We start from the raw sequence: 9,351 nt of genomic DNA, 5'->3' as shown, positions 1-9,351 counted from the left end.
CCTGAATGGTCTAGTGGTTTTCCCTACTTTCTTCAATTTAAGTCTGAATTTGGCAATATGAAGTTCATGATCTGAGCCACAGTCAGCTCCTGGTCTTGTTTTTGCTGACTGTATAGAGCTTTTCCATCTTTGGCTGCAAAGAATATAATTAATCTGATTTTGGTGTTGACCATCTGGTGATGTCCATGTATAGAGTCTTCTCTTATGTTGTTGGAAGAGGGTGTTTGTTATGACCAGTGCATTTTGTTGGCAAAACTCTATTAGTCTTTGCCCTGCTTCATTCCATATTCCAAAGCCAAATTTGCCTGTTACTCCAGGTGTTTCTTGACTTCCTACTTTTGCATTCCAGTCCCCTATAATGAAAAGGACATCTTTTTTGGGTGTTAGTTCTAGAAGGTCTTGTAGGTCTTCATAGAACCGTTCAACTTCAGCTTCTTCAGTGTTACTGGTTGGGGCATAGACTTGGATTACTGTGGTATTGAATGGTTTGCCTTGGAAATGAACAGAGATCATTCTGTCGTTTTTGAGACTGCATCCAAGTGCTGCATTTTGCACTCTTTTGTTGACCATGCTCACAGGGTATGCTACTGTAAACACCACTTTACGCCTCCTGGTTTGGTGTTTTCATCTAAACAGAAAGGGAGCAGTATTTACCTCTTGGGACGGTTCCAAGGGTCAGGTGAGAGCACCCGGCCCATTGTACAAAAGTGGGAATGCGTTGTGGGTTTGGAGCAGAAGAGGGGGCATGGAGTGACTTTTAGACTGATGAACCCTTAATCTTATCATAATTGGCCACACACCTGTAAGAGATAAAAGCTCAATCTGAAAAATAGGATCACCTTTGATTCCCTTTGTTTTTGCGTATTTCACGTATATCCATCTCAACAAGTCCTGTTCACTGTCCTTCCAAAAGATACGTCACATTGACCACTTTTCACCTTCTACCTAGGTCCCAGCTCTTGTCTGAGCCCTCTTTGTGTAATGAGATCATTTCAGATTGTCAGTCCTGTATTCATAGCTGTCTAGAGGACTGTCTTCCACTTAGAGTAGAATCTACCCTCCTCAACGTTATCTGGCCTGGTCGTTTTACCAAACTTATTATTATTATTATTTTTACCAAGTTTCCCCCTTCTTGTTCCATTCTAGCCACTGTGGACTTCTTGGTTTCCATCCAACACCCCAACCTTGCTCCTGATTCAGGAATGTTCGAACTACTTTTGTCCTTGCCATGGAATGCCCCTTCCACAGAAGCTTGCTTGGCTCCCTCCATTTCACTCAGATTTTTGCTCAACTCCTCAGAGGAGTCTTCCCTGATGACCCATGGCAAGGACTGTTTGATACCTCCCAGTATCATCCCTTAACTCGAGGTGATATAATGCCTGAGTTTTAACTGGGCCCCAGAATACAGCTTCTGTTTCCCAGTCCCCTTGGCAGGTAGGTGTGGCCATGTGACTTCATGCTGGCGAGTGGATAGGGAGGCAAAGGGTGTGAGCAACTTCAGGCATTTCCTGAAGGGAAGGCATGTGCCCCTCCTTCTCACTCCCTTCCTCCTGCAGCCTGCAGTGTGCACGAGGTCACCAGCCGCTTTGCGTGCTTTGGAGGAGGGAGAGGAGCCGTGATGTGGAAGGTGTCTGGGTGCCTGGTTGACCTTGAGAAGCCGAGCCATGAAACCAGCCCTGGTGATGAGTGAGAGAGAAGAAGCTCTTCCTCTGTTTCAGCCACTCATCTGGTGGACCATGTGGATGTGCAGGTAAAACAACTTTCTGATGATCACCGCCTTACCCAGGAAGGTTCCAGGTCATTCCACTCCTGGCCACACTGTCTCCCCACCTTGATTGTTTTCAGCTATCGCTCTCTGACATTATATTATACACTTATTTTGCATTTGTTTATTGTCTGTTTCCATCTCTAGCATGTGAGCTCCGTGAGGTCGAGGGCTAGGCTGTTTGTCTTATCCTCTGCTGTATTCCCAGCTTCAACAACGGTGCTCAGCACACAGCTGGGCTAAATAAATATTTCTGAGCAGATAGAAGATAAGTCCCTACTATATGCTGATGCTTTGTTTGCATTATTGCAACTGATGTTGTTATCTCTCGTCTGTAACAGAAGAGACTGAAATGGAGTGAACTAGAGGTACTTGTTTGAAATTCCAGAGCCTGAAAGCTGTAGAGCCCAGGTTTAAACTCAGATCTGTTTTCCCACCAAATAACCTCCTCTCTTCTCCCTAAAGCCATTTTGAGAATGTGGCTTTCAGGGAAGAAAAAAACAGGCTCTCACAACTCAACAAGAAGACAAATAATGCAATTAAAAGTGGACAAAAGGTCCTAATAGATATTTCACCAAATAAGATACACAAATGGCCAATAAATACATGAAAAGATGCTCAACATCATCATTCTTCAGAGAAAGGCAAATTAAAGCCAAAATGAAATGCCACTTCCCACTTTCCAGGAGATTGGGTACACTTTTTTAAAAAGTAGGTGATACCAAGGGCTGGTGAAGATGTGGAGAGATTGGAATCCTCATACAGTGTTGGTGGGAATACATAATGGTGCAGCAACTTCGGAAAATAACTGGGCGGTGTCTTGAAAAGTAAAGCGTAATTTTACCACGTAACCTAGAAATCCCAACGTTAGGATTTCCGACCCAAAGACTTGTGTGTGAACATCGTGGCAGCCCCATTATTCAAAACAACCCCAGACTGAAAGCAACCCAAATGGCCATCAAGTGTTTAATGAATAACCGAAATATGGCCTACCTGTATGACGGCATCCCTAGATGCCAGTAAAAAGGAACAAAGTGCTGATATGTGCTGCAACATGGATAAACCTCAAAAGCACTGTCTCAGTGAAGGAAGCCGAATACAAAGAGCTCCATGCTGTGATGCTGTTTATATGAAATGTTCCCAACAGAAAGTACGTTAGTGGTTGCCTGGGGCTGGGAGTGGGAATGCATGGTGTTGGCTAATGGGTTTCTTTTTAGAATGATGGCAATGCTCAAAAATTAGACTGTGGTGGTTGCTGAACAACTCTATAAAATGTACTAAACATCATTGAATTCTGCACTTAAAGTGGGTGAATTTCAGAATTTGTCAATTACACTTCGAGTCATTATTTGTAGCCCATCCTGTGTCCTCAAAGGGATATCGTTAAATTCTTGGAAAGAGCCTCCTGCTCTCTGATAGACACGTGACAGAGAGGAGTGTTGGAGAGTCCAGCCTCAGGGCCACCTTGCCACATGTTTGGCAAGTCACTTAAACTCTCCAGGCCTCAGTGTTCTCATCTATAAAATGGGGACCGTAAGTCCTTCCTCCTGGAGTACTTTTGGGGAATTAAAGGGGGTCATGAAAGGCTTAGCGGGTGCCTAGCACAGAGATATAATCATTGTATATCTGATCCTTTCTAGGGTTGCCACAATGAAGCTTTGGCTTTACTGGTGAGCTATGATCTCTGGTGGGGGGAATGGGGTTAACTAATTTATCCAGAATCTCTTCAGCACCTGCTCTGGGCTAGATCCTGCCTTGGGTACAGGAGTCCAGGGTCCAGGGGCTTGATAGTCATTTTCAAGGTGCTTATGCTACTGAGGATGTAGAAAAGAATTGGGGGGTGGTGCTCCAAGCCCATCAGAAAGGAGAGCTGTGAGCTTCAGGATGACTTCAAGAGGAGGGTGACGCTTGTGTGGCGCCTTGGAAGATAGGCAGGCAGTGGGGAGCCAGGGGAGGGGAGTGTGAGCGTCCCAGGCTGTGGCAGCGGCTGGTGCAGCTCAGTGTAGACCACTTTACCCCCCAGGGAATGTGATGAAAGCGACGAAGAGAATCTCAGACCCCTGGCTTGTAGAGAACCTTTCAAGGTCATCCTCTCCAATCACCCTGCTTGCTGAGGTTTGGACTTCAAAGGCTCTTGGTAAAGGAAGCAGCTGCTCCATAACTCAACATCGCTTTGAACATGAAGCTGTCGACAGCTACACTCCGTGACTCGCACAGAGAGTTGCAATCAAGTTTCAGGAGCCCAAAGGTTTGTGGGAAGCACTCATGGTGCAGGCACGGGATCCACGTTGGTGGCAAGTAAAGCAGACATCAATCCTGAGCCAAAAGCCTCTGAAGCAGGTGCCAGTGTCCCGATCTGGGTAATGGGGCAGCCACGTGCCCGGAAATACCCATGGGATACAGAGAGGGAGAGATCAGCGTGCACTGAACCCCTGCTCTACGTCGACTCTGTGCCAAAGATTTTGCAATTTGTCTGTGTGGGTCCTCGGGGAGGGGAAATGCTCACCCTCGTTTGAACCGTGAGCACCCAGGAGCTCTGTGAATTTCAATGACTTGCCCAAGGTCACACAGCGAGGGAGGAGAAGGGAAGGGGTCAAGTTCAGTCTTGTCCTCCCCGCAGAGCTTGCTGCTTCTCCTTCCATGCCTTCCTCATCGTAATCTCACCCAACACCTGACAATCGGGTCTCTGACATACAAGGGCAACAGACACCCAGAGAAACTCCACATTTACATTTTTTTAAAAAAGGATAGTTTTCTCATCTCAATCTGTTATACCTTAAAATATGAAATTGATATAAGAAGAACTGAAATTGCAGCAGAAAAGACACATGAAATGGAACACAATTTGAAGAAAAGGGAGATGACCCCCTGCCACGTTTTTCCAGGTCGCTGAGCTCTTGTTTTTGTACAGTTGATGCTGCCCTGTATGTGCCATATTGTGCCCTATTTTTTCCTCTCAAAATTGTGTCATAAACATTTCCTTTGCTGCTTCAAATTCCCTGTAAACATTTGGCAGTACAGTCTTCATCAATCTGAATGAGTTTATTTAACCAATCTTCAGTACCGAATATTTAACTCGTTTCCTTTTTTTTTTTCAATACAGTATTTTAAACATTCCCTGACAGATGAAGGTGCATGTAGCTGCTGCCCCTGGGTTTATCACGACACACAGCACCTCATGCCACACATCCATCAGACAGAGAAGAGAAGGGCAAGAGAGACAGCCGAGCACCTGCCACGTGCTATCCTGACATTGTCTTACTTATTCCTCTCAGTGATCTTGGCAGGTAGACACTTCTCTCCCCATTTTACAGAAGGGGAAACTGAGGCTCAGGAGGTTAATGGGCCAGTGTTCTGAGATCAGCCTGACTCTTGGGTCTGTGGTCAGCTCTGCCCCCTGCTTCTCTCTCCAGAGTGCGGCCAGATCTCTGTCAGCCGCAGTGCGGCCACAGTTCTGTCCAATGGGATGGTTGATGCCTTCTCTCAAATGGCCACATAAAAATCTCTGATGCTCTGTAGAGGGCATCGGATTGAAACTCTCAGCTGCTGCGAGAAGTGGTTCCAGCCCCTTGTCTGCAGAGACTCAAATTCCCAAGGGAAAAATACTCCCATGGGTATCTGCTTCTATTCTAACAATCCTCCTATTCACAACCTCCCAGAGATTGTTGCCATCCTGGAGTTAATTAACCTTGAACTTACATTAATTCATATATTTTTTTAGCAAAGCAAATAATTTGCAAATTTTTATACCCTGCTCTTTGCTAATGGCCAACAGCTTGGGGAACACTTTTGGGTGTGTCGTAGCACCCAGATTGAGAACAGCGGGTCTAGAACACAGATGAGAAGCAGAAAGGAAGTTACAAAAGATCTTGGAGCTGCCAAAAATAGCTTTTGAAAATCCCTACAATAAAGTTCCTGTGTTTGGATCAGAGGAGAGGTCCTCAGTTTTCTAATCTGTGAAACAGGCATAATATCTCCTGCTGAGTATTGCTGTGAGGATTAAGTATGGTAACAGATAATGATAACAGGTTTTAAAAAAGCACTGTACTGGATGCTTGGGGCTGGTGCACTGGGATGACCCAGAGGGATGGTATGGGGAGGGAGGAGGGAGGAGGGAGGAGGGAGGAGGGAGGAGGGAGGAGGGTTCAGGATGGGGAACACATGTATGCCTGTGGCGGATTCATGTTGATATATGGCAAAACCAATACGATATTGTAAAGTTAAAAAAATGAAATAAAAGCACTGTGGTACAGAATCAGAGAAAAGGTCAGTTTTCATTCCAATCCCAAAGAAGGGCAATGCCAAAGAATGTTCAGACTGCCACACAATTGCACTCATCTCACAGGCTAGCAAAGTAATGCTCAAAATTCTGTAAGTGAGACTCCAACAGTAGGTGAACCGTGAACTTCCAGATGTTCAAGCTGGTTTTAGAAAAGGCAAAGGAACCAGAGATCAAATTGCCAACATCTGTTGGATCATAGAAAAAGCAAGAGAACTCCAGAAAAGCATCTGTTTCTACTTTATTGACTATGCCAAAGCCTTTGACTGTGTAGATCACAACAAACTGGAAAATTCTTCAAGAGTTGGGAATACCAGACCACCTGACCTGCCTCCTGAGAAATTTGTATGCAGGTCAGGAGGCAACAGTTAGAACCAGACATGGAACAGCAGACTGGTTCCAAATAGGAAAAGAGTACGTCAAGGCTGTGTGTTGTCACCCTGCTTATTTGACTTGTATGCAGAGTACATCATGAGAAACGCTGGGCTGGAAGAAGCACAAGCTGGAATCAAGATTGCTGGGAGAAATATCAATAACCTCAGATACACAGATGATACCACCCTTATGGCAGAAAGTGAAGAAGAACTGAAGAGCTTCTTGATGAGAATGAAAGAGGAGAGTGAAAAAGCTGGCTTAAAACTCAACATTCAGAAAACGAAGATCATGGCATCTGGTCCCATCACTCCACGGCAAATAGTTGGGGAAACAATGGAAACAGTGACAGACTTTATTTTCTTGGGCTCCAAAATCACTGCAGATGGTGACTGCAGTCATGAAATTAAAAGATGCTTGCTCCTTGGAAGAAAAGCTATGACCAACATAGAAAGCATATTAAAAAGCAGAGACGTTACTTTGCCAACAAAGGTTCATCTAGTCAAAGCTATGGTTTTTCCAGTGGTCATGTATGGATGTGAGAATTGAACTACAAAGAAAGCTGAGTGCTGAAGAATTGATGCTTTTGAACTGTGGTGTTGGAGAAGACTCTTGAGAGTCCCTGGACTGCAAAGAGATACAACCAGCCCATCCTAAAGGAGATCAGTCTTGAATATTCATTGGAAGGACTGATGCTGAAGATGAAACTCCAATACTTGGCCACCTGATGCGAAGAACTGACTCCTTGGAAAAGACCCTGATGCTGGGAAAGACTGAAGGCAGGAGGAGAAGAGGGTGACAGAGGATGAGATGTTTGGATGGCATCACCAACTTGATGGACGTGAGTTTGAGTAAGCTCCAGGAGTTGGTGATGGACAGGGAAGGCCTGGCGTGCTGCAGTCCATGGGGTTGCAGAGAACTGGACACGACTGAGGGACTGAACTGCCTGACTGACAGATACAGAGAACAAACGAGTGGCTTCCAGTAGGAAGAGGCGGGGGGAAGGGCAATGTAAGCATAGGAGGGGTAAAAGGGTATCTGTGGGATTGTGTGAAATCATGTGTGTTAAACTTTTGAAAGTAGGAAGGCCCACTATAGAATTGGACTTCCGTGGTGGCTCAGATAGTAAGGAGTCTGCTTGTAATACAGGAGACCCAGGTTCAATCCCTGGGTCGGGAAGATCCCCTGGAGAAGGAATGGCAACCCACTCCAGTATTCTGATCTGGAAAATCCTATGGATGGAGGATCCTGGCAGGCTACAGTCCATGGGGTCACAAAGAGTTGGACACGACTGAGTGACTTCACTTTTATAGAATTTGAAGAAATGCTCATTCAATAAAAGAATTTAGTGACAGTCGCTCAGTCATGTCCAACTCTTTGCGACCTCATGGACTATAGAGTCCATGGAATTCTCCGGGCCAGAATGCTGGAGTGGGTAGCCTTTCCATTCTCCAGAGGATCTTCCCAACCCAGGGTTCAAACTCAGGTCTCCTGCATTATGGCAGATTTTTACCAGCTGAGCCACCAGGGAAGCCCTAGAGTACTGGAGTGGGTAGCCTTTCGTTCTCCAGGGGATCTTCCCAACCCAGGAATTGAACCAGGGTCTCCTGCATTGCAACTGGATTCTTCACCAGCTGAGCTACCAGGGAAGCCCATGAATTAAAAAAAAAAAAAAGCATTATAGAGGAGAATGCTCAGCAGATCTGACTCTCCTTGCCTCCCTGGGCACAAAGGACTACATTTCCCAGCTTCCTTTGCATCCAGAAGGAGCCACATGACTAGTTCCAGCCAATGGAATGTGAGTGCCACTTCCAGGTGAAGTATTCATGACTAAGTGAGCACATGTGACTCCTCCATGCTCTCACCCTACCATAGAAATAAGGGTCACAATGCCCCCACATTCCTACCCTTCGGCTTTGTCCAGGAGTAGGGGCTGAGTCAGGGGCGTCCATCAGGCCCCTCTGGGCATGTTGCCAGTGTGGGGCTTTCTGGGTTGCAGTAATGGGGAGGGGGCAGGTGCTTGTCAGGGGGGCCTGGTGGTGTCCACAGCCTCCCTCGGGGCCCGGCACAGGGTAGGCCTCCAATGGAGGTTTGTCTAACGAGGGAGGGAATGTTCAAGGCCAGGGGAGATGGGAGTGGAGGGGAGGCAGAGGTGGTGGTCTCGAGCTGGCATGGCTACCCCTCCCTGCCAAGGCCTAGCTCTCTGGGGTCACTAACCCGACTGGCCTAAGCAGCCTGGCCGCTTTCATTTCCAAAGGGCAGGAGGGGCCTCCCCACCAGCGGACGTCTCCACGTCCTGCGCTCTCTGTCCCTGCATTCCTGCTGCACTGAGCCCCTGGGGTGGCTGTTATGCAAGGCCTGCTGGGTTCAAATCCTGGCTCTGGGGTACCTGGGGCTGCTTGGCAAGCATTCTAATCCTTCGTGTCTGCATCTCTAGAAAGGGGGATGGGAATATTAACACTTGCTTTAGGAAGTGGTTTAAGGATTCAGTGAGTTAATATATATAAAGCTCTGCAAAGAGGGGCTGGTATATAGTGAGTGCTCAACTCACATTTGCTACCATTACGTGGTAGGGGTCACTAAGGCGATGCCCACAGATAATTCCGCATTCACCGCTGAGAACCACCTGGTGAGGTGAGCGGACCAGGCTGTGCTGTGCTGTGCTTGGTTGTTCAGTCGTGTCTGACTCTCTGTGACCCCACGGACTGTAGCCCGCCAGGCTCCTCTGCCCATGGGATTCTCCAGGCAAGAATACTGGAGTGGGTTGCCATGCCCTCCTCCAGGGAATCTTCCCAACCCAGGGATCAAACCCAGGTCTCCTGCATTGCAGGCAGATTCTTTACCAGCTGAGCTACCAGGAAAGCCCAGATATTAGCAGCCATTTTTCAGAGAATATTGAGGATCAGAGAGGTTAAGTGACATGCTCCAGGTGAGC

The sequence above is a fragment of the Bison bison genome, unplaced genomic scaffold (genome assembly GCF_000754665.1).
Source record: "Bison bison bison isolate TAMUID 2011002044 unplaced genomic scaffold, Bison_UMD1.0 scf7180017864516, whole genome shotgun sequence".
Taxonomy (NCBI): domain Eukaryota; kingdom Metazoa; phylum Chordata; class Mammalia; order Artiodactyla; family Bovidae; genus Bison; species Bison bison.
This window is presented reverse-complemented; position numbering follows the sequence as displayed.